The sequence below is a fragment of the Anolis sagrei genome, chromosome 6 (assembly GCF_037176765.1).
Source record: "Anolis sagrei isolate rAnoSag1 chromosome 6, rAnoSag1.mat, whole genome shotgun sequence".
Classification (NCBI taxonomy): Eukaryota; Metazoa; Chordata; class Lepidosauria; order Squamata; family Dactyloidae; genus Anolis; species Anolis sagrei.
Genome location: NC_090026.1, coordinates 21,720,248 through 21,726,723, shown reverse-complemented (window position 1 = coordinate 21,726,723; position 6,476 = coordinate 21,720,248).

Below are 6,476 nucleotides of genomic sequence, written 5' to 3'. Positions count from 1 at the left end.
ATCATTGGTGGGGATTAGAGAAGTCTTTGATTGTAGGTGAACTATAAATCCCAGCAACTACAACTCCCAAATGACAAAATCAACCCACCCAAACCCCACTAGTATTCAAATTTGGGCATATTGGGTATTTGTGCCAAATTTGGCCCAGTGAATGAAAATACATCCTGCATATCAGATATTTACATTACGATTCATAACAGTAGCAAAATTACAGTAGCAACAATAAGTAAAATATTCATTAAAAACCATTATTAACAGCCGTAACATCATTCCAGTCAATTCCATATCCAATTCCATGTCCAAAGTGCTATCTATGTCTGTTGTCCAAAAGCCTGGTCCCAGAACCACAACTTCAATTTCTTCCTAAATGACAGGAAGGACGCGGCTGATCTTACCTCAGTGGGAAGCAAGTTCCACAGGCGGGGGGCCACAGCCAAGGAGGCCCTGTCTCTAGTCCCCGCCAGACATATTTGTGACGCTGGCGGGTGTGAGAGCAGTGTCTCCCCCGGATGATCTTAAACTGCGAGGTGGGACATAGAGGGAGTTGTGTTCGGACAAGTAATCTGGGCCAGAACCATATAGAGCTTTATAGGTCAAATAATCCTGTATTTCAGCCTTCCGTTGCCATAGCCCATGGCTACCACAAAATAATTTGTTTCCTGAAGCACACAGCAACAGAATTCACATACTGAAGCCAACTGGATTGGCAGTTGGGTCTGACATTGGCACATATTATGTATATAACTGAAGATGGCAGAGCTAGTTTAGTGCAACAAAGGGCAGGTTGAGCCACACCATTCTCTCTCAATAGCTGCAAATAGTTACAGGTCAGCTACTGCCATTGCCAGTATCTGTTGCGTGAGATGGTTGTCTTGTCATGCCTAATGGTAGAGCTGGGCTGGATCAAACATCTCTCTTTGCCCCTCAATCTGTTCACACTTGAATGTTTCCAAAAGCGCTGTCAGACACTTCTCTGCCTGCTCGTTCCTTACTATGTTTTCCATTATAGATGCACAAAACAGGCTTATGCCAAAAAAAGGCCAAATTCCTGTTGGTCTAATTTGGCAAATCTTGAAATCATGACTAGCAGTGACGCTTTTAAGTCTTGGCCTTTCTCACTTCCCGCTACTTCGGATTTTGTAAAGGGGCTACGTGAGGATAGGGACTTGTGACCTCCGGCAAGCAAATCGTGTGCTATACCACCAACTTTCCTTTCATTTTTAAAAACACAGGCTTCTGCTTTTTCTCTCTCACTTGCATGCATGTGCCCACACGCACACTCACATCATCCACAAGTGCCAAGTCTCCTTCCTCTGTTCCCTTCTTTACCCATGCACCCCCCATCTGTACAGCCTGTTCCATAAGCACATGTCCATCACTACCACCCCCGCCAACACACACCCCGCGCCTTCTGTCTTTTGCATTTTTCTTCATGCAACCTGTTCTATCACTCTCTTTTACTGGAGGACAGAAAAGAAGAAGATACAGGGTATTTGTGAAGTTGGCTGCAAGGTGCATTGTCCTTCAAGGCTCTGGCTTCAGTTCAAAGGCTATAGGAGCCCCCGGTGGTGCAGTGGGTTAAACCCCTGTGCCGGCAGGACTGAAGACTGACAGGTTGCAGGTTCGAATCTGGGGAAAGGCGGATGAACTCCCTCTATCAGCTCCAGCTCCTCATCCGGGGACATGAGAGAAGCCTCCCACGAGGATGATAAAACATCAAATCATCCAGGCGTCCCCTGGGCAACGTCCTTGCAGACGGCCAATTCTCTCACACCAGAAGCAACTTGCAGTTTCTCAAGTCGCTCCTGACACGATAAAAAAAAAAAGAAGAGGCTATAGGACAGGGACTGATTTCTTTAGGCTAAGATCATGAGTGAGACTCATATAGAATCATAGAGTTGGAAGAGATCTTGTAGGCCATCCAGTCCAACCCCCTGCCAAGAAGCAGGAAAATCTTATTCAATCACCCCTGACAGATGGCCATCAAGCCTCTGTTTAAAAGCCTCCGAAGAAGGAGCCTCCATCACACTCCAGGCCAGAGAGTTCCATTTCTGAACAGCTCTCACAGTCAGGAAGTTCTTCCTAAAGTTCAGGTGGAATATCCTTCTTGTAGTTTGAAGCCATTGTTCAGCATCCTAGTCTCCAGGGCAGCAAAAAACAAGCTTGCTCCCTCCTCCCTATGACTTTCCCCTCAAATATTTATCCATGGCCATCATGTCTCCTCTCAGCCTTCTCTTCTTCAGGCTAAACATGCCCAGCTTTTTAGGCTGCTCCTCATAGGACTTGTTCCCCAGACCCTTGATCATTTTAGTCGCCTTCCTCTGAACACATTCCAGGTTGGTAACATCTCCCTTCAATTGTGGTGCCCAGAATTGGACACAGGGTGATTCCAGGTGTGGTCTGATCAAGGCAGAATAGAGGGGTGGCTTGAGTCCCCTGAATCTAGACACTAGACTCCTATTTATGTAGGCCAGATCCCATTGGCTTTTTAAGCTGCTGCATCACATTGTTGGCTTGTGTTTAATTTGTTGTCCATGAGGACTCCAAGATCTTTTTTCAGACATACTGCTGTCGAGCCAGGCATCGTCCCCCATTCTGTATCTTTGCATTTCATTATTTTCTGCCTAAGTGGAGTATCTTGCATTTGTCGCTGTTGAACTTCATTTATCACATAACTAAACAATGCTGTGGGGTGCATGAAGTAGAGCAGTGCTACTCAAAAGTGGTAGTCCGTGGATCAGTGCTGGTTCCTGAGCCATCAACTATTAGTTACTCCTGAGTATGAAGAAAAGAGGTGCTCCAGGCGGCTCAGTGGGTTAAAGCACCGAGCTGCTGAACTTGCTGACCAAAAGGTTGGTGGTTCGAATCTGGGGAGTGGCGTGAGCTCCCGCTGCTAGCCCCAGCTTCTGCCAACTTAGCAGTTTGAAAACATGCAAATCTGAGTAGATCAATAGGTACAGCTCCGGTGGGAAGGTAACGGTGCGCCATGCAGTCATGTCGACCACATAAACTTTGAGATGTCTATGGACAACGTCAGCTCTTCAACTTAGAAACGGAGATGAGCACCACCCCCCAGTCGGACAAAACTAGACTTAATGTCAAGGAGAAACATTTACCTTTTTACTTATGGAGGAAAGAAAGAAACAAAGAATTGCAGCTAATGGGCACAAATAGCATCTGAGGTGATCCCTAGCATATGAAGTGAGGGATAAAAATCAGTCCCTTAGACAGCTTGGGAAATAGTGGTGCGGAGCTTAATTGCAATGTTATTAACAAGTGATAGGCGGCACTGTGTCCAGTCTGAAGCAGTTACTGAACTTACTCTCTATATTTATGGTATTCCTTAGTTAAAGGAAGTTGTTCTTCAGTGGAGACACACTGGTTTGGCTTCTCTCTGAAACAGCAACCTGAAGAGGAGTACCCCAAAACAGCCAAATAAAAGCTTGAAAGTAGTCCCAAAATTGACCAGGACTGAAGGAATGTTACCCTTAGTTCCCCAAATGGGATGTTATAGCCCAATAGGGGAACCTGGAATGTTTTTTTTTTGGGGGGGGGGGGGGGGAATCCCCTGGTTTCTGGAATACCCCCATTCCTAATTTAGGGAGTGCCCTTTCTTTTTTTGGAACATAAGAAGTTTACTAAAGGGCTGGAAATTGGAAAGCAGTGCTTATTAACTGCAAGACACTGAACCATTCACCAGTAGATCCAGGTTTACCCTCTGCCCACTCCTTGCCATATAGCAGCGTTTCTCAACCTGGGGGTCAGGGCCCCTGGAGGGGTCACCAAAGATCATCAGAAAATACAGTATTTTCTGTTGGTCATGGGGGTTCTGTGTGGGAAGTTTGGCCCAATCCTATTGATGGTGAGGTTCAGAATGCTCTTTTATGGTAGGTGAACTATAAATCCCAGTAACTACAACTCCCTAATGCCAAGGTCTATTTCCCCCAAACTCTACCAGTATTCACATTTGAGCTTAATGAGTATTTGTGCCAAGTTTGGTCAAGATCCGTTATTGTCTACAGTGCTGTCTTGTTGTAGATGAACTACAACTCCAAAACTCAAGGTCAATGCTCACCAAACCCTTGCAGTATTTTCTGTTGTCATGGGAGTTCTGTGTGCCAAGTTTGGTTCAAATCCATCATTGGTGGAGTTCAGAATGCTCTTTGATTGTCGGTTAACTATAAATCCCAGCAACTACAACTCCCAAACGACAAAATCCCCCCTCCCAACCCCACCAGTATTCAAAATTGAGCGTATCGAGTATTTGTGCCAAATTTGGTCCAGTGAATGAAAATACATCCTGCGTATCAGATATTAACATTACAATTCATAACAGTAGGAAAATTAAAGTTATGAAAAGCAATAAAAATAATGTTATGGTTGGGGGTCACCACAACATGAGGAACTGCATTAAGGGGTCATGGCATTGGGAAGGTTAAGAACTACTGCCATATAGAATGCCAGCTACAGTTGGCATTCACTCTCTTCTTTACGTCAAAGGAGTTACACTGGTGGGGACTGGTGGAAATTGTTTGTTCCTCCCCTCACCACACCTTACTTAAGAGATCCACCCCAACAGATGCTCTTTCTCTTCTCTTGTTCTTTCCCACTAAATCCCTTTCTTGAAGAGAGAGAAAAGCAGCATAAACCGATCAACCCTTAAGTGGAGAACCTACTATCTGGCCCTTTGCTTTTTCCAAAGATCCTAGGATTCCTTGCCAAGCAGCAATTAGTGTATCGTACTCAGCAGGAGAAAAGAAAACTCCCCACAGTGTATAATGTGTGTGCTAGTGTGAATAAGATGCAAATATATTCAGAGTGGATGTGGTGTCAGCAGAGGACAGAATAGAGGGAGGGGGGTTGGCTCTCTGATATTATTCCAATACTAAATCATCAACCTCCCCTCTGTCATCCCAATTATCTACTTCTTAAGGACCAGTATGCCACATACAGTGAACATATTTCTATACTGGAAACCTATCCCCATTAGCAGTTTGTCATCTGAGCATTGTAATTCTCCATGTCTCTGAAGTGGAGAGCTAGGACTGATAACAGTCTTAAAGGTAGGGGACTTGAGATCTCTTAGGAAAATCAGAAATGTCTCTTACCCCAAAGGTAAGCTATCATGATGGAAACGCAGGCTACCTTTCAGTTTTTGAAACTCCCTTAAGGCCTTGCTATTTACATTTTATTGTGTTTTTTTAAAAAAAAATCAGATTGTATTGAGCTATTATTTATTTATTTATTTGCTTTATTTCTATACCGCATTTTTCAGCCCTTAACAGGCGACTCAATGCGGTTTACATGGTACAATTATCAAACAGTGTCAGTGCAATTAAAACATAACAATGCAACAAACAGGATCAACAGCATCAATCCACAACAGTTAACAATCAACAAGACAGATCAACAAAACAGACATAACATAACGCCTCAGTTGAAATCAGATCCGTTCTCATAATCCTTGTGCCATTCCTATGTTCCATTTACCGTCTTCCTATGATTGGTTGCACTGCTTAACCAAACGCTTGTTCATAAAGCCAGGTCTTAACCATCCACTCCAACCCCCACCAACTATCCAGTCCAACCCCCACCAGTCATGCAGGAGAAGCTAAAAAACTCTATAGGAATCTCTACATCCCCCAACTCTGGGACCAGAAGTCAAATACTGTAATTTAATGGAGTGTCAAACAACTAAAGTCTGGTTAGGAAAGTATGCCTTGAGAGTGATTCTGGATTCATCGTTGAGCCTGGAACCCCAGGTTTCGGCAGTGGCCAGAGGAACTCTTGCACAGTTAAAACTTGTGCGCCAGCTGCGCCCGTACCTTGGGAAGTCTGACTTGGCCACGGTGATCCACGCTCTGGTTACATCCTGAATAGATTACTGCAACGCACTCTATGTGGGGTTGCCTTTGAAGACTGTTCGGAGACTTCAACTATTCCAACGGGCAGCAGCCAGATTACTCACCGGAGTACCATACTCCTGGAGCACACCACCCCCCTGTTATGTCAGCTCCATGGCTGCTGGTCCACCTCCGAGCACAATTCAAAGTTCTGGGCTTGGCCTATAAAACTCTATATGGCTCCGGCCCAGCTTACTTATCCGAACGTATATCTCTCTATGTTTCACCTCATAATTGAAAATCTACTGGGGAGGCCCTGCTCTCGGTCCCACCAGCATCACAAACGCATCTGGTGGGGACGAGGGACAGGGCCTTCTCAGTGGTGCCCCCCCCCACTTGTGGAATTCGCTCCCCAGCGAGATCAGATTGGCGTCCTCCCTCCTTACGTTTAGGAAAAAACTAAAGTCATGGTTTTGGAGCCAGGCCTTTGGCTTGTGGACACAGCAGCACTTTAGACACTGTACCCGGACCATGGGACTGCTATGACAATTGGAATCGGCTATATGACTATGTGACTTTGTGATTATGCGACTATGTTACTATATGGGTATGTGATTTTAATTAATGTTACTG